Source organism: Pongo abelii, chromosome 19, assembly GCF_028885655.2.
Source record: "Pongo abelii isolate AG06213 chromosome 19, NHGRI_mPonAbe1-v2.0_pri, whole genome shotgun sequence".
Taxonomy (NCBI): domain Eukaryota; kingdom Metazoa; phylum Chordata; class Mammalia; order Primates; family Hominidae; genus Pongo; species Pongo abelii.
In genome coordinates, this window is record NC_072004.2 from 30,888,351 (window position 1) to 30,912,966 (window position 24,616).

At 60.3% G+C, this 24,616-nt stretch overlaps 1 protein-coding gene across 1 annotated transcript in view; it reads left to right on the forward strand.

Annotated features, from left to right (window-relative positions):
* Window positions 1-24,616, forward strand: part of LOC129051271 (protein FAM182B-like) — a 124,176-nt gene that overhangs the window by 78,863 nt on the left and 20,697 nt on the right. The gene's annotated exons all lie outside the window — the stretch shown is intronic.

Consider the following 24,616-nt stretch of genomic DNA (forward strand, 5'->3'; position numbering starts at 1 on the left):
GCTGGGGCTGGGGCTGGGGCTGGGTGCAGGGGAAGTTGCGTCAGGGCTACCAGGGAGGAGGAGGGTTGGGGGCGGGGCGAATTCTGCAGAAGATTCTTTGCTCCTCTGATAGGCATTGGAAAACCTGGCTTGGGTCAGGCACAGGCCCCCCACCCACCGAGTCCCAGGTGTCCTTTGATTTCCCTTGGCATTGACCGAAAGGTCACTTGTTCCCCCCTTCCACTGGCACATGCCTGGACACCACCGTTTGTTTCGCCGTCTCCCGGTATGCCTCCGGTGACACACGTTCACACCATCTGCTGTGGGATACGCCAGTGCCACGCGTGGTCACATGGTCTCCACCTCGGATTCGCCCCTGTTCCTGCCTGCACGTGTCCTGTAAAGCGCGGTCGGCTTTCCGGAGCCCCAGGGCTTTTAGAAGCGGAGCAGGCCACTGCTCTTTCGAAGGAGGAGGGAGGCAGAGGGCTGATGGATCAGTGAAGTTTCAGCTGACGCTACGCCTTGAGACCTATGGGATCATTCTGCGCTGCAGCGAGGCCCTGCCTGCCTCACCAGATGTGGTGAGCCCATCCTATCTCACTGGGAGGGGGCCAAAATCGGATCTGAACGGGAGTCCCCAGAACACAGCAGGCGTCCTGAAGCTCCCCTTCCCTCCGTGGAAGTCGGCTCAAGGAGATCCTGAGGGCGGGACTCCTGGGGGTTTGGCCCTGAGACAGGGCACCGGCGGCCCCATCTCCCACGGCGTCCCAAGCTGGACCCCGTATCCACACGCCGCCGCGGCTGCAGCAGGAGCCTCGCTGCAGCCGCGCAGCGGGGGCATTATTTAAAGGGGACGCAGCCTGACTGCCAGGAGCGGAGCGCGAGTCGGTCCAGCCAATGCGCATGCGCGAGGCGCGAGCGGCTTCTGCCGTCACAGTGCTTCCCACGGTTGTCTTAGAAACCCGTCCCTGAGGCTTGGCAGAGCAGGAGCCCTCCGTGGCAGTGCTTGGGTGGCGGGGCTCTGAGGCTCCGGTCTGACCTCTCCACGGGGTCGACGGGAACGTCTCCGGATGCCAGGAGTCGCAAAGGGCCGACCAGGATGAGGAAACCCCAGGCGGAGTCCGGGGGAAGCAGCACGGCATCCCAGCCTCAGGCCTGCCCGGACGCTGTTGGGGTGAGTCTCCCCAAAAGTCGTGCCGCCGTCATCTCGAGGACAGGTCGGCCTGCGTGCCCCTGGGCTGTTCTCTCACCCCAGGGTCGTTCTCCTCGAGAGCAGAACCCCGCAGCCTCAGGGGTTGCCTGGGGGGGGTGTGTTTCCATGCCTCTGCTGTATGACTCTGTTTCTGTGTGTGTGTGTGTGCGTGTATGTGTGCGCGCATGTGTGTGTGTCTCCCATCCTCTCTTCTCTCTCTGTCTCTCAGTCTCTGTGTCTTTCTTTCCCTCTCTCTGTCGGTTAGTGTGTGCGTGCCCCTCTGCGTGTGTGTCTTTGGCTGAATGTGCCCTGTGCAGCACAAGGCGATTTCTGGCATGTCGGCCTGTCTTTGCTGAGCCTCTTTCTGCGTCTCTGCCTGGGTCATGAGGCCGGCTGTCAATCGTTTTCGCCGCCGCGGATCCGCTTTGGGTGTGTGAAGGCCTGGCCCACGTGAGGAGATGCATCGGTCCCGGAGCAATTGAAATCTCATCCCCATCATGAGCTGCCTCTTTTCTAAGATCAACATGACCACACAGCAACCAAGGAAAAGAGCCCCACAGGAGCTCTTTGTCCCGCAGTAGGGAAGCAGGACCACATCAGAGAAGATGGTTGTACCTTTTCACGGCTCTTCTCTGAGAAATGAAGCCACACCACCATACCGTGTAGAAGAAGCAGCCGGGAATGGGAGATGGCAACAATCCCTGTCACTGTCACTGGAACGCTGGCCTCTCTGGACAAGCCACCCTTTTGGAAGCCCTCCCCTTATGCCCGTGGTGGTGGCACGGCGCTGTATCCTGCCGGGGCTCTGGCCTCTGCTCTATCCTCCCTCTTGCTCTGCCTCACCTGTTTCTCAGGGGCCTGGATGCCTCTCGCTCTGGCCCAATGTCTTCAACAAAGATGACTTCCCAGTCCTTCAGGGACACACTTCCTGCAGATCCGTGTCATGATGGTATCTCTCTCCAAACGTCTTTCTGCTTCATTGGGCAGGTCTCATGACCCTGGATTTCTTGGCTTCCATACGTGTCTCAGACAGGGAAGCTTCCTTGTTCTCCATGTTTCCCCTCATGGGTGGGTGGACTGCCTAGAATGAGCGCTAGGCGACCGTGACTGGCCTTGTCTTCTAGGACAGGTGGTGTCGCATTTCCTCTGCACTTCCTGTCTCATTCTGGAGGGACATCCTCTCCTCTGCTCCTGGGTGGACTGACTCCCTTGATCTTGTGGCCCAAACGAATGTCAGGGAACCAGAGGGACTGGGCTGGGGCTGGGGCTGGGGCTGAGTCTGTGTCTGGGGCTGGGGCTGGGGCTGGGGCTGGGGCTGGGGCTGGGTGCAGGGGAAGTTGCGTCAGGGCTACCAGGGAGGAGGAGGGTTGGGGGCGGGGCGAATTCTGCAGAAGATTCTTTGCTCCTCTGATAGGCATTGGAAAACCTGGCTTGGGTCAGGCACAGGCCCCCCACCCACCGAGTCCCAGGTGTCCTTTGATTTCCCTTGGCATTGACCGAAAGGTCACTTGTTCCCCCCTTCCACTGGCACATGCCTGGACACCACCGTTTGTTTCGCCGTCTCCCGGTATGCCTCCGGTGACACACGTTCACACCATCTGCTGTGGGATACGCCAGTGCCACGCGTGGTCACATGGTCTCCACCTCGGATTCGCCCCTGTTCCTGCCTGCACGTGTCCTGTAAAGCGCGGTCGGCTTTCCGGAGCCCCAGGGCTTTTAGAAGCGGAGCAGGCCACTGCTCTTTCGAAGGAGGAGGGAGGCAGAGGGCTGATGGATCAGTGAAGTTTCAGCTGACGCTACGCCTTGAGACCTAGGGGATCATTCTGCGCTGCAGCGAGGCCCTGCCTGCCTCACCAGATGTGGTGAGCCCATCCTATCTCACTGGGAGGGGGCCAAAATCGGATCTGAACGGGAGTCCCCAGAACACAGCAGGCGTCCTGAAGCTCCCCTTCCCTCCGTGGAAGTCGGCTCAAGGAGATCCTGAGGGCGGGACTCCTGGGGGTTTGGCCCTGAGACAGGGCACCGGCGGCCCCATCTCCCACGGCGTCCCAAGCTGGACCCCGTATCCACACGCCGCCGCGGCTGCAGCAGGAGCCTCGCTGCAGCCGCGCAGCGGGGGCATTATTTAAAGGGGACGCAGCCTGACTGCCAGGAGCGGAGCGCGAGTCGGTCCAGCCAATGCGCATGCGCGAGGCGCGAGCGGCTTCTGCCGTCACAGTGCTTCCCACGGTTGTCTTAGAAACCCGTCCCTGAGGCTTGGCAGAGCAGGAGCCCTCCGTGGCAGTGCTTGGGTGGCGGGGCTCTGAGGCTCCGGTCTGACCTCTCCACGGGGTCGACGGGAACGTCTCCGGATGCCAGGAGTCGCAAAGGGCCGACCAGGATGAGGAAACCCCAGGCGGAGTCCGGGGGAAGCAGCACGGCATCCCAGCCTCAGGCCTGCCCGGACGCTGTTGGGGTGAGTCTCCCCAAAAGTCGTGCCGCCGTCATCTCGAGGACAGGTCGGCCTGCGTGCCCCTGGGCTCTTCTCTCACCCCAGGGTCGTTCTCGTCGAGAGCAGAACCCCGCAGCCTCAGGGGTTGCCTGGGGGGGTGTGTTTCCATGCCTCTGCTGTATGACTCTGTTTCTGTGTGTGTGTGTGTGCGTGTATGTGTGCGCGCGTGTGTGCGTGTCTCCCATCCTCTCTTCTCTCTCTGTCTCTCAGTCTCTGTGTCTTTCTTTCCCTCTCTCTGTCGGTTAGTGTGTGCGTGCCCCTCTGCGTGTGTGTCTTTGGCTGAATGTGCCCTGTGCAGCACAAGGCGATTTCTGGCATGTCGGCCTGTCTTTGCTGAGCCTCTTTCTGCGTCTCTGCCTGGGTCATGAGGCCGGCTGTCAATCGTTTTCGCCGCCGCGGATCCGCTTTGGGTGTGTGAAGGCCTGGCCCACGTGAGGAGATGCATCGGTCCCGGAGCAATTGAAATCTCATCCCCATCATGAGCTGCCTCTTTTCTAAGATCAACATGACCACACAGCAACCAAGGAAAAGAGCCCCACAGGAGCTCTTTGTCCCGCAGTAGGGAAGCAGGACCACATCAGAGAAGATGGTTGTACCTTTTCACGGCTCTTCTCTGAGAAATGAAGCCACACCACCATACCGTGTAGAAGAAGCAGCCGGGAATGGGAGATGGCAACAATCCCTGTCACTGTCACTGGAACGCTGGCCTCTCTGGACAAGCCACCCTTTTGGAAGCCCTCCCCTTATGCCCGTGGTGGTGGCACGGCGCTGTATCCTGCCGGGGCTCTGGCCTCTGCTCTATCCTCCCTCTTGCTCTGCCTCACCTGTTTCTCAGGGGCCTGGATGCCTCTCGCTCTGGCCCAATGTCTTCAACAAAGATGACTTCCCAGTCCGTCAGGGACACACTTCCTGCAGATCCGTGTCATGATGGTATCTCTCTCCAAACGTCTTTCTGCTTCATTGGGCAGGTCTCATGACCCTGGATTTCTTGGCTTCCATACGTGTCTCAGACAGGGAAGCTTCCTTGTTCTCCATGTTTCCCCTCATGGGTGGGTGGACTGCCTAGAATGAGCGCTAGGCGACCGTGACTGGCCTTGTCTTCTAGGACAGGTGGTGTCGCATTTCCTCTGCACTTCCTGTCTCATTCTGGAGGGACATCCTCTCCTCTGCTCCTGGGTGGACTGACTCCCTTGATCTTGTGGCCCAAACGAATGTCAGGGAACCAGAGGGACTGGGCTGGGGCTGGGGCTGGGGCTGGGTCTGTGTCTGGGGCTGGGGCTGGGGCTGGGGCTGGGGCTGGGGCTGGGTGCAGGGGAAGTTGCGTCAGGGCTACCAGGGAGGAGGAGGGTTGGGGGCGGGGCGAATTCTGCAGAAGATTCTTTGCTCCTCTGATAGGCATTGGAAAACCTGGCTTGGGTCAGGCACAGGCCCCCCACCCACCGAGTCCCAGGTGTCCTTTGATTTCCCTTGGCATTGACCGAAAGGTCACTTGTTCCCCCCTTCCACTGGCACATGCCTGGACACCACCGTTTGTTTCGCCGTCTCCCGGTATGCCTCCGGTGACACACGTTCACACCATCTGCTGTGGGATACGCCAGTGCCACGCGTGGTCACATGGTCTCCACCTCGGATTCGCCCCTGTTCCTGCCTGCACGTGTCCTGTAAAGCGCGGTCGGCTTTCCGGAGCCCCAGGGCTTTTAGAAGCGGAGCAGGCCACTGCTCTTTCGAAGGAGGAGGGAGGCAGAGGGCTGATGGATCAGTGAAGTTTCAGCTGACGCTACGCCTTGAGACCTATGGGATCATTCTGCGCTGCAGCGAGGCCCTGCCTGCCTCACCAGATGTGGTGAGCCCATCCTATCTCACTGGGAGGGGGCCAAAATCGGATCTGAACGGGAGTCCCCAGAACACAGCAGGCGTCCTGAAGCTCCCCTTCCCTCCGTGGAAGTCGGCTCAAGGAGATCCTGAGGGCGGGACTCCTGGGGGTTTGGCCCTGAGACAGGGCACCGGCGGCCCCATCTCCCACGGCGTCCCAAGCTGGACCCCGTATCCACACGCCGCCGCGGCTGCAGCAGGAGCCTCGCTGCAGCCGCGCAGCCGGGGCATTATTTAAAGGGGACGCAGCCTGACTGCCAGGAGCGGAGCGCGAGTCGGTCCAGCCAATGCGCATGCGCGAGGCGCGAGCGGCTTCTGCCGTCACAGTGCTTCCCACGGTTGTCTTAGAAACCCGTCCCTGAGGCTTGGCAGAGCAGGAGCCCTCCGTGGCAGTGCTTGGGTGGCGGGGCTCTGAGGCTCCGGTCTGACCTCTCCACGGGGTCGACGGGAACGTCTCCGGATGCCAGGAGTCGCAAAGGGCCGACCAGGATGAGGAAACCCCAGGCGGAGTCCGGGGGAAGCAGCACGGCATCCCAGCCTCAGGCCTGCCCGGACGCTGTTGGGGTGAGTCTCCCCAAAAGTCGTGCCGCCGTCATCTCGAGGACAGGTCGGCCTGCGTGCCCCTGGGCTCTTCTCTCACCCCAGGGTCGTTCTCGTCGAGAGCAGAACCCCGCAGCCTCAGGGGTTGCCTGGGGGGGTGTGTTTCCATGCCTCTGCTGTATGACTCTGTTTCTGTGTGTGTGTGTGTGCGTGTATGTGTGCGCGCGTGTGTGCGTGTCTCCCATCCTCTCTTCTCTCTCTGTCTCTCAGTCTCTGTGTCTTTCTTTCCCTCTCTCTGTCGGTTAGTGTGTGCGTGCCCCTCTGCGTGTGTGTCTTTGGCTGAATGTGCCCTGTGCAGCACAAGGCGATTTCTGGCATGTCGGCCTGTCTTTGCTGAGCCTCTTTCTGCGTCTCTGCCTGGGTCATGAGGCCGGCTGTCAATCGTTTTCGCCGCCGCGGATCCGCTTTGGGTGTGTGAAGGCCTGGCCCACGTGAGGAGATGCATCGGTCCCGGAGCAATTGAAATCTCATCCCCATCATGAGCTGCCTCTTTTCTAAGATCAACATGACCACACAGCAACCAAGGAAAAGAGCCCCACAGGAGCTCTTTGTCCCGCAGTAGGGAAGCAGGACCACATCAGAGAAGATGGTTGTACCTTTTCACGGCTCTTCTCTGAGAAATGAAGCCACACCACCATACCGTGTAGAAGAAGCAGCCGGGAATGGGAGATGGCAACAATCCCTGTCACTGTCACTGGAACGCTGGCCTCTCTGGACAAGCCACCCTTTTGGAAGCCCTCCCCTTATGCCCGTGGTGGTGGCACGGCGCTGTATCCTGCCGGGGCTCTGGCCTCTGCTCTATCCTCCCTCTTGCTCTGCCTCACCTGTTTCTCAGGGGCCTGGATGCCTCTCGCTCTGGCCCAATGTCTTCAACAAAGATGACTTCCCAGTCCGTCAGGGACACACTTCCTGCAGATCCGTGTCATGATGGTATCTCTCTCCAAACGTCTTTCTGCTTCATTGGGCAGGTCTCATGACCCTGGATTTCTTGGCTTCCATACGTGTCTCAGACAGGGAAGCTTCCTTGTTCTCCATGTTTCCCCTCATGGGTGGGTGGATTGCCTAGAATGAGCGCTAGGCGACCGTGACTGGCCTTGTCTTCTAGGACAGGTGGTGTCGCATTTCCTCTGCACTTCCTGTCTCATTCTGGAGGGACATCCTCTCCTCTGCTCCTGGGTGGACTGACTCCCTTGATCTTGTGGCCCAAACGAATGTCAGGGAACCAGAGGGACTGGGCTGGGGCTGGGGCTGGGGCTGGGTCTGTGTCTGGGGCTGGGGCTGGGGCTGGGGCTGGGGCTGGGGCTGGGTGCAGGGGAAGTTGCGTCAGGGCTACCAGGGAGGAGGAGGGTTGGGGGCGGGGCGAATTCTGCAGAAGATTCTTTGCTCCTCTGATAGGCATTGGAAAACCTGGCTTGGGTCAGGCACAGGCCCCCCACCCACCGAGTCCCAGGTGTCCTTTGATTTCCCTTGGCATTGACCGAAAGGTCACTTGTTCCCCCCTTCCACTGGCACATGCCTGGACACCACCGTTTGTTTCGCCGTCTCCCGGTATGCCTCCGGTGACACACGTTCACACCATCTGCTGTGGGATACGCCAGTGCCACGCGTGGTCACATGGTCTCCACCTCGGATTCGCCCCTGTTCCTGCCTGCACGTGTCCTGTAAAGCGCGGTCGGCTTTCCGGAGCCCCAGGGCTTTTAGAAGCGGAGCAGGCCACTGCTCTTTCGAAGGAGGAGGGAGGCAGAGGGCTGATGGATCAGTGAAGTTTCAGCTGACGCTACGCCTTGAGACCTATGGGATCATTCTGCGCTGCAGCGAGGCCCTGCCTGCCTCACCAGATGTGGTGAGCCCATCCTATCTCACTGGGAGGGGGCCAAAATCGGATCTGAACGGGAGTCCCCAGAACACAGCAGGCGTCCTGAAGCTCCCCTTCCCTCCGTGGAAGTCGGCTCAAGGAGATCCTGAGGGCGGGACTCCTGGGGGTTTGGCCCTGAGACAGGGCACCGGCGGCCCCATCTCCCACGGCGTCCCAAGCTGGACCCCGTATCCACACGCCGCCGCGGCTGCAGCAGGAGCCTCGCTGCAGCCGCGCAGCGGGGGCATTATTTAAAGGGGACGCAGCCTGACTGCCAGGAGCGGAGCGCGAGTCGGTCCAGCCAATGCGCATGCGCGAGGCGCGAGCGGCTTCTGCCGTCACAGTGCTTCCCACGGTTGTCTTAGAAACCCGTCCCTGAGGCTTGGCAGAGCAGGAGCCCTCCGTGGCAGTGCTTGGGTGGCGGGGCTCTGAGGCTCCGGTCTGACCTCTCCACGGGGTCGACGGGAACGTCTCCGGATGCCAGGAGTCGCAAAGGGCCGACCAGGATGAGGAAACCCCAGGCGGAGTCCGGGGGAAGCAGCACGGCATCCCAGCCTCAGGCCTGCCCGGACGCTGTTGGGGTGAGTCTCCCCAAAAGTCGTGCCGCCGTCATCTCGAGGACAGGTCGGCCTGCGTGCCCCTGGGCTCTTCTCTCACCCCAGGGTCGTTCTCGTCGAGAGCAGAACCCCGCAGCCTCAGGGGTTGCCTGGGGGGGGTGTGTTTCCATGCCTCTGCTGTATGACTCTGTTTCTGTGTGTGTGTGTGTGCGTGTATGTGTGCGCGCGTGTGTGCGTGTCTCCCATCCTCTCTTCTCTCTCTGTCTCTCAGTCTCTGTGTCTTTCTTTCCCTCTCTCTGTCGGTTAGTGTGTGCGTGCCCCTCTGCGTGTGTGTCTTTGGCTGAATGTGCCCTGTGCAGCACAAGGCGATTTCTGGCATGTCGGCCTGTCTTTGCTGAGCCTCTTTCTGCGTCTCTGCCTGGGTCATGAGGCCGGCTGTCAATCGTTTTCGCCGCCGCGGATCCGCTTTGGGTGTGTGAAGGCCTGGCCCACGTGAGGAGATGCATCGGTCCCGGAGCAATTGAAATCTCATCCCCATCATGAGCTGCCTCTTTTCTAAGATCAACATGACCACACAGCAACCAAGGAAAAGAGCCCCACAGGAGCTCTTTGTCCCGCAGTAGGGAAGCAGGACCACATCAGAGAAGATGGTTGTACCTTTTCACGGCTCTTCTCTGAGAAATGAAGCCACACCACCATACCGTGTAGAAGAAGCAGCCGGGAATGGGAGATGGCAACAATCCCTGTCACTGTCACTGGAACGCTGGCCTCTCTGGACAAGCCACCCTTTTGGAAGCCCTCCCCTTATGCCCGTGGTGGTGGCACGGCGCTGTATCCTGCCGGGGCTCTGGCCTCTGCTCTATCCTCCCTCTTGCTCTGCCTCACCTGTTTCTCAGGGGCCTGGATGCCTCTCGCTCTGGCCAAATGTCTTCAACAAAGATGACTTCCCAGTCCGTCAGGGACACACTTCCTGCAGATCCGTGTCATGATGGTATCTCTCTCCAAACGTCTTTCTGCTTCATTGGGCAGGTCTCATGACCCTGGATTTCTTGGCTTCCATACGTGTCTCAGACAGGGAAGCTTCCTTGTTCTCCATGTTTCCCCTCATGGGTGGGTGGATTGCCTAGAATGAGCGCTAGGCGACCGTGACTGGCCTTGTCTTCTAGGACAGGTGGTGTCGCATTTCCTCTGCACTTCCTGTCTCATTCTGGAGGGACATCCTCTCCTCTGCTCCTGGGTGGACTGACTCCCTTGATCTTGTGGCCCAAACGAATGTCAGGGAACCAGAGGGACTGGGCTGGGGCTGGGGCTGGGGCTGGGTCTGTGTCTGGGGCTGGGGCTGGGGCTGGGGCTGGGGCTGGGGCTGGGTGCAGGGGAAGTTGCGTCAGGGCTACCAGGGAGGAGGAGGGTTGGGGGCGGGGCGAATTCTGCAGAAGATTCTTTGCTCCTCTGATAGGCATTGGAAAACCTGGCTTGGGTCAGGCACAGGCCCCCCACCCACCGAGTCCCAGGTGTCCTTTGATTTCCCTTGGCATTGACCGAAAGGTCACTTGTTCCCCCCTTCCACTGGCACATGCCTGGACACCACCGTTTGTTTCGCCGTCTCCCGGTATGCCTCCGGTGACACACGTTCACACCATCTGCTGTGGGATACGCCAGTGCCACGCGTGGTCACATGGTCTCCACCTCGGATTCGCCCCTGTTCCTGCCTGCACGTGTCCTGTAAAGCGCGGTCGGCTTTCCGGAGCCCCAGGGCTTTTAGAAGCGGAGCAGGCCACTGCTCTTTCGAAGGAGGAGGGAGGCAGAGGGCTGATGGATCAGTGAAGTTTCAGCTGACGCTACGCCTTGAGACCTATGGGATCATTCTGTGCTGCAGCGAGGCCCTGCCTGCCTCACCAGATGTGGTGAGCCCATCCTATCTCACTGGGAGGGGGCCAAAATCGGATCTGAACGGGAGTCCCCAGAACACAGCAGGCGTCCTGAAGCTCCCCTTCCCTCCGTGGAAGTCGGCTCAAGGAGATCCTGAGGGCGGGACTCCTGGGGGTTTGGCCCTGAGACAGGGCACCGGCGGCCCCATCTCCCACGGCGTCCCAAGCTGGACCCCGTATCCACACGCCGCCGCGGCTGCAGCAGGAGCCTCGCTGCAGCCGCGCAGCGGGGGCATTATTTAAAGGGGACGCAGCCTGACTGCCAGGAGCGGAGCGCGAGTCGGTCCAGCCAATGCGCATGCGCGAGGCGCGAGCGGCTTCTGCCGTCACAGTGCTTCCCACGGTTGTCTTAGAAACCCGTCCCTGAGGCTTGGCAGAGCAGGAGCCCTCCGTGGCAGTGCTTGGGTGGCGGGGCTCTGAGGCTCCGGTCTGACCTCTCCACGGGGTCGACGGGAACGTCTCCGGATGCCAGGAGTCGCAAAGGGCCGACCAGGATGAGGAAACCCCAGGCGGAGTCCGGGGGAAGCAGCACGGCATCCCAGCCTCAGGCCTGCCCGGACGCTGTTGGGGTGAGTCTCCCCAAAAGTCGTGCCGCCGTCATCTCGAGGACAGGTCGGCCTGCGTGCCCCTGGGCTCTTCTCTCACCCCAGGGTCGTTCTCGTCGAGAGCAGAACCCCGCAGCCTCAGGGGTTGCCTGGGGGGGTTGTGTTTCCATGCCTCTGCTGTATGACTCTGTTTCTGTGTGTGTGTGTGTGCGTGTATGTGTGCGCGCGTGTGTGCGTGTCTCCCATCCTCTCTTCTCTCTCTGTCTCTCAGTCTCTGTGTCTTTCTTTCCCTCTCTCTGTCGGTTAGTGTGTGCGTGCCCCTCTGCGTGTGTGTCTTTGGCTGAATGTGCCCTGTGCAGCACAAGGCGATTTCTGGCATGTCGGCCTGTCTTTGCTGAGCCTCTTTCTGCGTCTCTGCCTGGGTCATGAGGCCGGCTGTCAATCGTTTTCGCCGCCGCGGATCCGCTTTGGGTGTGTGAAGGCCTGGCCCACGTGAGGAGATGCATCGGTCCCGGAGCAATTGAAATCTCATCCCCATCATGAGCTGCCTCTTTTCTAAGATCAACATGACCACACAGCAACCAAGGAAAAGAGCCCCACAGGAGCTCTTTGTCCCGCAGTAGGGAAGCAGGACCACATCAGAGAAGATGGTTGTACCTTTTCACGGCTCTTCTCTGAGAAATGAAGCCACACCACCATACCGTGTAGAAGAAGCAGCCGGGAATGGGAGATGGCAACAATCCCTGTCACTGTCACTGGAACGCTGGCCTCTCTGGACAAGCCACCCTTTTGGAAGCCCTCCCCTTATGCCCGTGGTGGTGGCACGGCGCTGTATCCTGCCGGGGCTCTGGCCTCTGCTCTATCCTCCCTCTTGCTCTGCCTCACCTGTTTCTCAGGGGCCTGGATGCCTCTCGCTCTGGCCCAATGTCTTCAACAAAGATGACTTCCCAGTCCGTCAGGGACACACTTCCTGCAGATCCGTGTCATGATGGTATCTCTCTCCAAACGTCTTTCTGCTTCATTGGGCAGGTCTCATGACCCTGGATTTCTTGGCTTCCATACGTGTCTCAGACAGGGAAGCTTCCTTGTTCTCCATGTTTCCCCTCATGGGTGGGTGGATTGCCTAGAATGAGCGCTAGGCGACCGTGACTGGCCTTGTCTTCTAGGACAGGTGGTGTCGCATTTCCTCTGCACTTCCTGTCTCATTCTGGAGGGACATCCTCTCCTCTGCTCCTGGGTGGACTGACTCCCTTGATCTTGTGGCCCAAACGAATGTCAGGGAACCAGAGGGACTGGGCTGGGGCTGGGGCTGGGGCTGGGTCTGTGTCTGGGGCTGGGGCTGGGGCTGGGGCTGGGGCTGGGGCTGGGTGCAGGGGAAGTTGCGTCAGGGCTACCAGGGAGGAGGAGGGTTGGGGGCGGGGCGAATTCTGCAGAAGATTCTTTGCTCCTCTGATAGGCATTGGAAAACCTGGCTTGGGTCAGGCACAGGCCCCCCACCCACCGAGTCCCAGGTGTCCTTTGATTTCCCTTGGCATTGACCGAAAGGTCACTTGTTCCCCCCTTCCACTGGCACATGCCTGGACACCACCGTTTGTTTCGCCGTCTCCCGGTATGCCTCCGGTGACACACGTTCACACCATCTGCTGTGGGATACGCCAGTGCCACGCGTGGTCACATGGTCTCCACCTCGGATTCGCCCCTGTTCCTGCCTGCACGTGTCCTGTAAAGCGCGGTCGGCTTTCCGGAGCCCCAGGGCTTTTAGAAGCGGAGCAGGCCACTGCTCTTTCGAAGGAGGAGGGAGGCAGAGGGCTGATGGATCAGTGAAGTTTCAGCTGACGCTACGCCTTGAGACCTATGGGATCATTCTGTGCTGCAGCGAGGCCCTGCCTGCCTCACCAGATGTGGTGAGCCCATCCTATCTCACTGGGAGGGGGCCAAAATCGGATCTGAACGGGAGTCCCCAGAACACAGCAGGCGTCCTGAAGCTCCCCTTCCCTCCGTGGAAGTCGGCTCAAGGAGATCCTGAGGGCGGGACTCCTGGGGGTTTGGCCCTGAGACAGGGCACCGGCGGCCCCATCTCCCACGGCGTCCCAAGCTGGACCCCGTATCCACACGCCGCCGCGGCTGCAGCAGGAGCCTCGCTGCAGCCGCGCAGCGGGGGCATTATTTAAAGGGGACGCAGCCTGACTGCCAGGAGCGGAGCGCGAGTCGGTCCAGCCAATGCGCATGCGCGAGGCGCGAGCGGCTTCTGCCGTCACAGTGCTTCCCACGGTTGTCTTAGAAACCCGTCCCTGAGGCTTGGCAGAGCAGGAGCCCTCCGTGGCAGTGCTTGGGTGGCGGGGCTCTGAGGCTCCGGTCTGACCTCTCCACGGGGTCGACGGGAACGTCTCCGGATGCCAGGAGTCGCAAAGGGCCGACCAGGATGAGGAAACCCCAGGCGGAGTCCGGGGGAAGCAGCACGGTATCCCAGCCTCAGGCCTGCCCGGACGCTGTTGGGGTGAGTCTCCCCAAAAGTCGTGCCGCCGTCATCTCGAGGACAGGTCGGCCTGCGTGCCCCTGGGCTCTTCTCTCACCCCAGGGTCGTTCTCGTCGAGAGCAGAACCCCGCAGCCTCAGGGGTTGCCTGGGGGGGTTGTGTTTCCATGCCTCTGCTGTATGACTCTGTTTCTGTGTGTGTGTGTGTGCGTGTATGTGTGCGCGCGTGTGTGCGTGTCTCCCATCCTCTCTTCTCTCTCTGTCTCTCAGTCTCTGTGTCTTTCTTTCCCTCTCTCTGTCGGTTAGTGTGTGCGTGCCCCTCTGCGTGTGTGTCTTTGGCTGAATGTGCCCTGTGCAGCACAAGGCGATTTCTGGCATGTCGGCCTGTCTTTGCTGAGCCTCTTTCTGCGTCTCTGCCTGGGTCATGAGGCCGGCTGTCAATCGTTTTCGCCGCCGCGGATCCGCTTTGGGTGTGTGAAGGCCTGGCCCACGTGAGGAGATGCATCGGTCCCGGAGCAATTGAAATCTCATCCCCATCATGAGCTGCCTCTTTTCTAAGATCAACATGACCACACAGCAACCAAGGAAAAGAGCCCCACAGGAGCTCTTTGTCCCGCAGTAGGGAAGCAGGACCACATCAGAGAAGATGGTTGTACCTTTTCACGGCTCTTCTCTGAGAAATGAAGCCACACCACCATACCGTGTAGAAGAAGCAGCCGGGAATGGGAGATGGCAACAATCCCTGTCACTGTCACTGGAACGCTGGCCTCTCTGGACAAGCCACCCTTTTGGAAGCCCTCCCCTTATGCCCGTGGTGGTGGCACGGCGCTGTATCCTGCCGGGGCTCTGGCCTCTGCTCTATCCTCCCTCTTGCTCTGCCTCACCTGTTTCTCAGGGGCCTGGATGCCTCTCGCTCTGGCCCAATGTCTTCAACAAAGATGACTTCCCAGTCCGTCAGGGACACACTTCCTGCAGATCCGTGTCATGATGGTATCTCTCTCCAAACGTCTTTCTGCTTCATTGGGCAGGTCTCATGACCCTGGATTTCTTGGCTTCCATACGTGTCTCAGACAGGGAAGCTTCCTTGTTCTCCATGTTTCCCCTCATGGGTGGGTGGATTGCCTAGAATGAGCGCTAGGCGACCGTGACTGGCCTTGTCTTCTAGGACAGGTGGTGTCGCATTTCCTCTGCACTTCCTGTCTCATTCTTGAGGGACATCCTCTCCTCTGCTCCTGGGTGGACTGACTCCCTTGATCTTGTGGCCCAAACGAATGTCAGGGAACCAGAGGGACTGGGCTGGGGCTGGGGCTGGGGCTGGGTCTGTGTCTGGGGCTGGGGCTGGGGCTGGGGCTGGGGCTGGGGCTGGGTGCAGGGGAAGTTGCGTCAGGGCTACCAGGGAGGAGGAGGGTTGGGGGCGGGGCGAATTCTGCAGAAGATTCTTTGCTCCTCTGATAGGCATTGGAAAACCTGGCTTGGGTCAGGCACAGGCCCCCCACCCACCGAGTCCCAGGTGTCCTTTGATTTCCCTTGGCATTGACCGAAAGGTCACTTGTTCCCCCCTTCCACTGGCACATGCCTGGACACCACCGTTTGTTTCGCCGTCTCCCGGTATGCCTCCGGTGACACACGTTCACACCATCTGCTGTGGGATACGCCAGTGCCACGCGTGGTCACATGGTCTCCACCTCGGATTCGCCCCTGTTCCTGCCTGCACGTGTCCTGTAAAGCGCGGTCGGCTTTCCGGAGCCCCAGGGCTTTTAGAAGCGGAGCAGGCCACTGCTCTTTCGAAGGAGGAGGGAGGCAGAGGGCTGATGGATCAGTGAAGTTTCAGCTGACGCTACGCCTTGAGACCTATGGGATCATTCTGCGCTGCAGCGAGGCCCTGCCTGCCTCACCAGATGTGGTGAGCCCATCCTATCTCACTGGGAGGGGGCCAAAATCGGATCTGAACGGGAGTCCCCAGAACACAGCAGGCGTCCTGAAGCTCCCCTTCCCTCCGTGGAAGTCGGCTCAAGGAGATCCTGAGGGCGGGACTCCTGGGGGTTTGGCCCTGAGACAGGGCACCGGCGGCCCCATCTCCCACGGCGTCCCAAGCTGGACCCCGTATCCACACGCCGCCGCGGCTGCAGCAGGAGCCTCGCTGCAGCCGCGCAGCGGGGGCATTATTTAAAGGGGACGCAGCCTGACTGCCAGGAGCGGAGCGCGAGTCGGTCCAGCCAATGCGCATGCGCGAGGCGCGAGCGGCTTCTGCCGTCACAGTGCTTCCCACGGTTGTCTTAGAAACCCGTCCCTGAGGCTTGGCAGAGCAGGAGCCCTCCGTGGCAGTGCTTGGGTGGCGGGGCTCTGAGGCTCCGGTCTGACCTCTCCACGGGGTCGACGGGAACGTCTCCGGATGCCAGGAGTCGCAAAGGGCCGACCAGGATGAGGAAACCCCAGGCGGAGTCCGGGGGAAGCAGCACGGCATCCCAGCCTCAGGCCTGCCCGGACGCTGTTGGGGTGAGTCTCCCCAAAAGTCGTGCCGCCGTCATCTCGAGGACAGGTCGGCCTGCGTGCCCCTGGGCTGTTCTCTCACCCCAGGGTCGTTCTCCTCGAGAGCAGAACCCCGCAGCCTCAGGGGTTGCCTGGGGGGGGTGTGTTTCCATGCCTCTGCTGTATGACTCTGTTTCTGTGTGTGTGTGTGTGCGTGTATGTGTGCGCGCATGTGTGTGTGTCTCCCATCCTCTCTTCTCTCTCTGTCTCTCAGTCTCTGTGTCTTTCTTTCCCTCTCTCTGTCGGTTAGTGTGTGCGTGCCCCTCTGCGTGTGTGTCTTTGGCTGAATGTGCCCTGTGCAGCACAAGGCGATTTCTGGCATGTCGGCCTGTCTTTGCTGAGCCTCTTTCTGCGTCTCTGCCTGGGTCATGAGGCCGGCTGTCAATCGTTTTCGCCGCCGCGGATCCGCTTTGGGTGTGTGAAGGCCTGGCCCACGTGAGGAGATGCATCGGTCCCGGAGCAATTGAAATCTCATCCCCATCATGAGCTGCCTCTTTTCTAAGATCAACATGACCACACAGCAACCAAGGAAAAGAGCCCCACAGGAGCTCTTTGTCCCGCAGTAGGGAAGCAGGACCACATCAGAGAAGATGGTTGTACCTTTTCACGGCTCTTCTCTGAGAAATGAAGCCACACCACCATACCGTGTAGAAGAAGCAGCCGGGAATGGGAGATGGCAACAATCCCTGTCACTGTCACTGGAACGCTGGCCTCTCTGGACAAGCCACCCTTTTGGAAGCCCTCCCCTTATGCCCGTGGTGGTGGCACGGCGCTGTATCCTGCCGGGGCTCTGGCCTCTGCTCTATCCTCCCTCTTGCTCTGCCTCACCTGTTTCTCAGGGGCCTGGATGCCTCTCGCTCTGGCCCAATGTCTTCAACAAAGATGACTTCCCAGTCCTTCAGGGACACACTTCCTGCAGATCCGTGTCATGATGGTATCTCTCTCCAAACGTCTTTCTGCTTCATTGGGCAGGTCTCATGACCCTGGATTTCTTGGCTTCCATACGTGTCTCAGACAGGGAAGCTTCCTTGTTCTCCATGTTTCCCCTCATGGGTGGGTGGACTGCCTAGAATGAGCGCTAGGCGACCGTGACTGGCCTTGTCTTCTAGGACAGGTGGTGTCGCATTTCCTCTGCACTTCCTGTCTCATTCTTGAGGGACATCCTCTCCTCTGCTCCTGGGTGGACTGACTCCCTTGATCTTGTGGCCCAAACGAATGTCAGGGAACCAGAGGGACTGGGCTGGGGCTGGGGCTGGGGCTGGGTCTGTGTCTGGGGCTGGGGCTGGGGCTGGGGCTGGGGCTGGGGCTGGGGCTGGGTGCAGGGGAAGTTGCGTCAGGGCTACCAGGGAGGAGGAGGGTTGGGGGCGGGGCGAATTCTGCAGAAGATTCTTTGCTCCTCTGATAGGCATTGGAAAACCTGGCTTGGGTCAGGCACAGGCCCCCCACCCACCGAGTCCCAGGTGTCCTTTGATTTCCCTTGGCATTGACCGAAAGGTCACTTGTTCCCCCCTTCCACTGGCACATGCCTGGACACCACCGTTTGTTTCGCCGTCTCCCGGTATGCCTCCGGTGACACACGTTCACACCATCTGCTGTGGGATACGCCAGTGCCACGCGTGGTCACATGGTCTCCACCTCGGATTCGCCCCTGTTCCTGCCTGCACGTGTCCTGTAAAGCGCGGTCGGCTTTCCGGAGCCCCAGGGCTTTTAGAAGCGGAGCAGGCCACTGCTCTTTCGAAGGAGGAGGGAGGCAGAGGGCTGATGGATCAGTGAAGTTTCAGCTGACGCTACGCCTTGAGACCTATGGGATCATTCTGCGCTGCAGCGAGGCCCTGCCTGCCTCACCAGATGTGGTGAGCCCAGCCTATCTCACTGGGAGGGGGCCAAAATCGGATCTGAACGGGAGTCCCCAGAACACAGCAGGCGTCCTGAAGCTCCCCTTCCCTCCGTGGAAGTCGGCTCAAGGAGATCCTGAGGGCGGGACTCCTGGGGGTTTGGCCCTGAGACAGGGCACCGGCGGCCCCATCTCCCACGGCGTCCCAAGCTGGACCCCGTATCCACACGCCGCCGCGGCTGCAGCAGGAGCCTCGCTGCAGCCGCGCAGCGGGGGCATTATTTAAAGGGGACGCAGCCTGACTGCCAGGAGCGGAGCGCGAGTCGGTCCAGCCAATGCGCATGCGCGAGGCGCGAGCGGCTTCTGCCGTCACAGTGCTTCCCACGGTTGTCTTAGAAACCCGTCCCTGAGGCTTGGCAGAGCAGGAGCCCTCCGTGGCAGTGCTTGGGTGGCGGGGCTCTGAGGCTCCGGTCTGACCTCTCCACGGGGTCGACGGGAACGTCTCCGGATGCCAGGAGTCGCAAAGGGCCGACCAGGATGAGGAAACCCCAGGCGGAGTCCGGGGGAAGCAGCACGGCATCCCAGCCTCAGGCCTGCCCGGACGCTGTTGGGGTGAGTCTCCCCAAAAGTCGTGCCGCCGTCATCTCGAGGACAGGTCGGCCTGCGTGCCCCTGGGCTCTTCTCTCACCCCAGGGTCGTTCTCGTCGAGAGCAGAACCCTGCAGCCTCAGGGGTTGCCTGGGGGGGTGTGTTTCCATGCCTCTGCTGTATGACTCTGTTTCTGTGTGTGTGTGTGTGCGTGTATGTGTGCGCGCGTGTGTGCGTGTCTCCCATCCTCTCTTCTCTCTCTGTCTCTCAGTCTCTGTGTCTTTCTTTCCCTCTCTCTGTCGGTTAGTGTGTGCGTGCCCCTCTGCGTGTGTGTCTTTGGCTGAATGTGCCCTGTGCAGCACAAGGCGATTTCTGGCATGTCGGCCTGTCTTTGCTGAGCCTCTTTCTGCGTCTCTGCCTGGGTCATGAGGCCGGCTGTCAATCGTTTTCGCCGCCGCGTATCCGCTTTGGGTGTGTGAAGGCCTGGCCCACGTGAGGAGATGCATCGGTCCCGGAGCAATTGAAATCTCATCCCCATCATGAGCTGCCTCTTTTCTAAGATCAACATGACCACACAGCAACCAAGGAAAAGAGCCCCACAGGAGCTCTTTGTCCCGCAGTAGGGAAGCAGGACCACATCAGAGAAGATGGTTGTACCTTTTCACGGCTCTTCTCTGAGAAATGAAGCCACACCACCATACCGTGTAGAAGAAGCAGCCGGGAATGGGAGATGGCAACAATCCCTGTCACTGTCACTGGAACGCTGGCCTCTCTGGACAAGCCAACCTTTTGGAAGCCCTCCCCTTATGCCCGTGGTGGTGGCACGGCGCTGTATCCTGCCGGGGCTCTGGCCTCTGCTCTATCCTCCCTCTTGCTCTGCCTCACCTGTTTCTCAGGGGCCTGGATGCCTCTCGCTCTGGCCCAATGTCTTCAACAAAGATGACTTCCCAGTCCGTCAGGGACACACTTCCTGCAGATCCGTGTCATGATGGTATCTCTCTCCAAACGTCTTTCTGCTTCATTGGGCAGGTCTCATGACCCTGGATTTCTTGGCTTCCATACGTGTCTCAGACAGGGAAGCTTCCTTGTTCTCCATGTTTCCCCTCATGGGTGGGTGGACTGCCTAGAATGAGCGCTAGGCGACCGTGACTGGCCTTGTCTTCTAGGACAGGTGGTGTCGCATTTCCTCTGCACTTCCTGTCTCATTCTGGAGGGACATCCTCTCCTCTGCTCCTGGGTGGACTGACTCCCTTGATCTTGTGGCCCAAACGAATGTCAGGGAACCAGAGGGACTGGGCTGGGGCTGGGGCTGGGGCTGAGTCTGTGTCTGGGGCTGGGGCTGGGGCTGGGGCTGGGGCTGGGGCTGGGTGCAGGGGAAGTTGCGTCAGGGCTACCAGGGAGGAGGAGGGTTGGGGGCGGGGCGAATTCTGCAGAAGATTCTTTGCTCCTCTGATAGGCATTGGAAAACCTGGCTTGGGTCAGGCACAGGCCCCCCACCCACCGAGTCCCAGGTGTCCTTTGATTTCCCTTGGCATTGACCGAAAGGTCACTTGTTCCCCCCTTCCACTGGCACATGCCTGGACACCACCGTTTGTTTCGCCGTCTCCCGGTATGCCTCCGGTGACACACGTTCACACCATCTGCTGTGGGATACGCCAGTGCCACGCGTGGTCACATGGTCTCCACCTCGGATTCGCCCCTGTTCCTGCCTGCACGTGTCCTGTAAAGCGCGGTCGGCTTTCCGGAGCCCCAGGGCTTTTAGAAGCGGAGCAGGCCACTGCTCTTTCGAAGGAGGAGGGAGGCAGAGGGCTGATGGATCAGTGAAGTTTCAGCTGACGCTACGCCTTGAGACCTAGGGGATCATTCTGCGCTGCAGCGAGGCCCTGCCTGCCTCACCAGATGTGGTGAGCCCATCCTATCTCACTGGGAGGGGGCCAAAATCGGATCTGAACGGGAGTCCCCAGAACACAGCAGGCGTCCTGAAGCTCCCCTTCCCTCCGTGGAAGTCGGCTCAAGGAGATCCTGAGGGCGGGACTCCTGGGGGTTTGGCCCTGAGACAGGGCACCGGCGGCCCCATCTCCCACGGCGTCCCAAGCTGGACCCCGTATCCACACGCCGCCGCGGCTGCAGCAGGAGCCTCGCTGCAGCCGCGCAGCGGGGGCATTATTTAAAGGGGACGCAGCCTGACTGCCAGGAGCGGAGCGCGAGTCGGTCCAGCCAATGCGCATGCGCGAGGCGCGAGCGGCTTCTGCCGTCACAGTGCTTCCCACGGTTGTCTTAGAAACCCGTCCCTGAGGCTTGGCAGAGCAGGAGCCCTCCGTGGCAGTGCTTGGGTGGCGGGGCTCTGAGGCTCCGGTCTGACCTCTCCACGGGGTCGACGGGAACGTCTCCGGATGCCAGGAGTCGCAAAGGGCCGACCAGGATGAGGAAACCCCAGGCGGAGTCCGGGGGAAGCAGCACGGCATCCCAGCCTCAGGCCTGCCCGGACGCTGTTGGGGTGAGTCTCCCCAAAAGTCGTGCCGCCGTCATCTCGAGGACAGGTCGGCCTGCGTGCCCCTGGGCTCTTCTCTCACCCCAGGGTCGTTCTCGTCGAGAGCAGAACCCCGCAGCCTCAGGGGTTGCCTGGGGGGGTGTGTTTCCATGCCTCTGCTGTATGACTCTGTTTCTGTGTGTGTGTGTGTGCGTGTATGTGTGCGCGCGTGTGTGCGTGTCTCCCATCCTCTCTTCTCTCTCTGTCTCTCAGTCTCTGTGTCTTTCTTTCCCTCTCTCTGTCGGTTAGTGTGTGCGTGCCCCTCTGCGTGTGTGTCTTTGGCTGAATGTGCCCTGTGCAGCACAAGGCGATTTCTGGCATGTCGGCCTGTCTTTGCTGAGCCTCTTTCTGCGTCTCTGCCTGGGTCATGAGGCCGGCTGTCAATCGTTTTCGCCGCCGCGGATCCGCTTTGGGTGTGTGAAGGCCTGGCCCACGTGAGGAGATGCATCGGTCCCGGAGCAATTGAAATCTCATCCCCATCATGAGCTGCCTCTTTTCTAAGATCAACATGACCACACAGCAACCAAGGAAAAGAGCCCCACAGGAGCTCTTTGTCCCGCAGTAGGGAAGCAGGACCACATCAGAGAAGATGGTTGTACCTTTTCACGGCTCTTCTCTGAGAAATGAAGCCACACCACCATACCGTGTAGAAGAAGCAGCCGGGAATGGGAGATGGCAACAATCCCTGTCACTGTCACTGGAACGCTGGCCTCTCTGGACAAGCCACCCTTTTGGAAGCCCTCCCCTTATGCCCGTGGTGGTGGCACGGCGCTGTATCCTGCCGGGGCTCTGGCCTCTGCTCTATCCTCCCTCTTGCTCTGCCTCACCTGTTTCTCAGGGGCCTGGATGCCTCTCGCTCTGGCCCAATGTCTTCAACAAAGATGACTTCCCAGTCCGTCAGGGACACACTTCCTGCAGATCCGTGTCATGATGGTATCTCTCTCCAAACGTCTTTCTGCTTCATTGGGCAGGTCTCATGACCCTGGATTTCTTGGCTTCCATACGTGTCTCAGACAGGGAAGCTTCCTTGTTCTCCATGTTTCCCCTCATGGGTGGGTGGACTGCCTAGAATGAGCGCTAGGCGACCGTGACTGGCCTTGTCTTCTAGGACAGGTGGTGTCGCATTTCCTCTGCACTTCCTGTCTCATTCTGGAGGGACATCCTCTCCTCTGCTCCTGGGTGGACTGACTCCCTTGATCTTGTGGCCCAAACGAATGTCAGGGAACCAGAGGGACTGGGCTGGGGCTGGGGCTGGGGCTGGGTCTGTGTCTGGGGCTGGGGCTGGGGCTGGGGCTGGGGCTGGGGCTGGGTGCAGGGGAAGTTGCGTCAGGGCTACCAGGGAGGAGGAGGGTTGGGGGCGGGGCGAATTCTGCAGAAGATTCTTTGCTCCTCTGATAGGCATTGGAAAACCTGGCTTGGGTCAGGCACAGGCCCCCCACCCACCGAGTCCCAGGTGTCCTTTGATTTCCCTTGGCATTGACCGAAAGGTCACTTGTTCCCCCCTTCCACTGGCACATGCCTGGACACCACCGTTTGTTTCGCCGTCTCCCGGTATGCCTCCGGTGACACACGTTCACACCATCTGCTGTGGGATACGCCAGTGCCACGCGTGGTCACATGGTCTCCACCTCGGATTCGCCCCTGTTCCTGCCTGCACGTGTCCTGTAAAGCGCGGTCGGCTTTCCGGAGCCCCAGGGCTTTTAGAAGCGGAGCAGGCCACTGCTCTTTCGAAGGAGGAGGGAGGCAGAGGGCTGATGGATCAGTGAAGTTTCAGCTGACGCTACGCCTTGAGACCTATGGGATCATTCTGCGCTGCAGCGAGGCCCTGCCTGCCTCACCAGATGTGGTGAGCCCATCCTATCTCACTGGGAGGGGGCCAAAATCGGATCTGAACGGGAGTCCCCAGAACACAGCAGGCGTCCTGAAGCTCCCCTTCCCTCCGTGGAAGTCGGCTCAAGGAGATCCTGAGGGCGGGACTCCTGGGGGTTTGGCCCTGAGACAGGGCACCGGCGGCCCCATCTCCCACGGCGTCCCAAGCTGGACCCCGTATCCACACGCCGCCGCGGCTGCAGCAGGAGCCTCGCTGCAGCCGCGCAGCCGGGGCATTATTTAAAGGGGACGCAGCCTGACTGCCAGGAGCGGAGCGCGAGTCGGTCCAGCCAATGCGCATGCGCGAGGCGCGAGCGGCTTCTGCCGTCACAGTGCTTCCCACGGTTGTCTTAGAAACCCGTCCCTGAGGCTTGGCAGAGCAGGAGCCCTCCGTGGCAGTGCTTGGGTGGCGGGGCTCTGAGGCTCCGGTCTGACCTCTCCACGGGGTCGACGGGAACGTCTCCGGATGCCAGGAGTCGCAAAGGGCCGACCAGGATGAGGAAACCCCAGGCGGAGTCCGGGGGAAGCAGCACGGCATCCCAGCCTCAGGCCTGCCCGGACGCTGTTGGGGTGAGTCTCCCCAAAAGTCGTGCCGCCGTCATCTCGAGGACAGGTCGGCCTGCGTGCCCCTGGGCTCTTCTCTCACCCCAGGGTCGTTCTCGTCGAGAGCAGAACCCCGCAGCCTCAGGGGTTGCCTGGGGGGGTGTGTTTCCATGCCTCTGCTGTATGACTCTGTTTCTGTGTGTGTGTGTGTGCGTGTATGTGTGCGCGCGTGTGTGCGTGTCTCCCATCCTCTCTTCTCTCTCTGTCTCTCAGTCTCTGTGTCTTTCTTTCCCTCTCTCTGTCGGTTAGTGTGTGCGTGCCCCTCTGCGTGTGTGTCTTTGGCTGAATGTGCCCTGTGCAGCACAAGGCGATTTCTGGCATGTCGGCCTGTCTTTGCTGAGCCTCTTTCTGCGTCTCTGCCTGGGTCATGAGGCCGGCTGTCAATCGTTTTCGCCGCCGCGGATCCGCTTTGGGTGTGTGAAGGCCTGGCCCACGTGAGGAGATGCATCGGTCCCGGAGCAATTGAAATCTCATCCCCATCATGAGCTGCCTCTTTTCTAAGATCAACATGACCACACAGCAACCAAGGAAAAGAGCCCCACAGGAGCTCTTTGTCCCGCAGTAGGGAAGCAGGACCACATCAGAGAAGATGGTTGTACCTTTTCACGGCTCTTCTCTGAGAAATGAAGCCACACCACCATACCGTGTAGAAGAAGCAGCCGGGAATGGGAGATGGCAACAATCCCTGTCACTGTCACTGGAACGCTGGCCTCTCTGGACAAGCCACCCTTTTGGAAGCCCTCCCCTTATGCCCGTGGTGGTGGCACGGCGCTGTATCCTGCCGGGGCTCTGGCCTCTGCTCTATCCTCCCTCTTGCTCTGCCTCACCTGTTTCTCAGGGGCCTGGATGCCTCTCGCTCTGGCCCAATGTCTTCAACAAAGATGACTTCCCAGTCCGTCAGGGACACACTTCCTGCAGATCCGTGTCATGATGGTATCTCTCTCCAAACGTCTTTCTGCTTCATTGGGCAGGTCTCATGACCCTGGATTTCTTGGCTTCCATACGTGTCTCAGACAGGGAAGCTTCCTTGTTCTCCATGTTTCCCCTCATGGGTGGGTGGACTGCCTAGAATGAGCGCTAGGCGACCGTGACTGGCCTTGTCTTCTAGGACAGGTGGTGTCGCATTTCCTCTGCACTTCCTGTCTCATTCTGGAGGGACATCCTCTCCTCT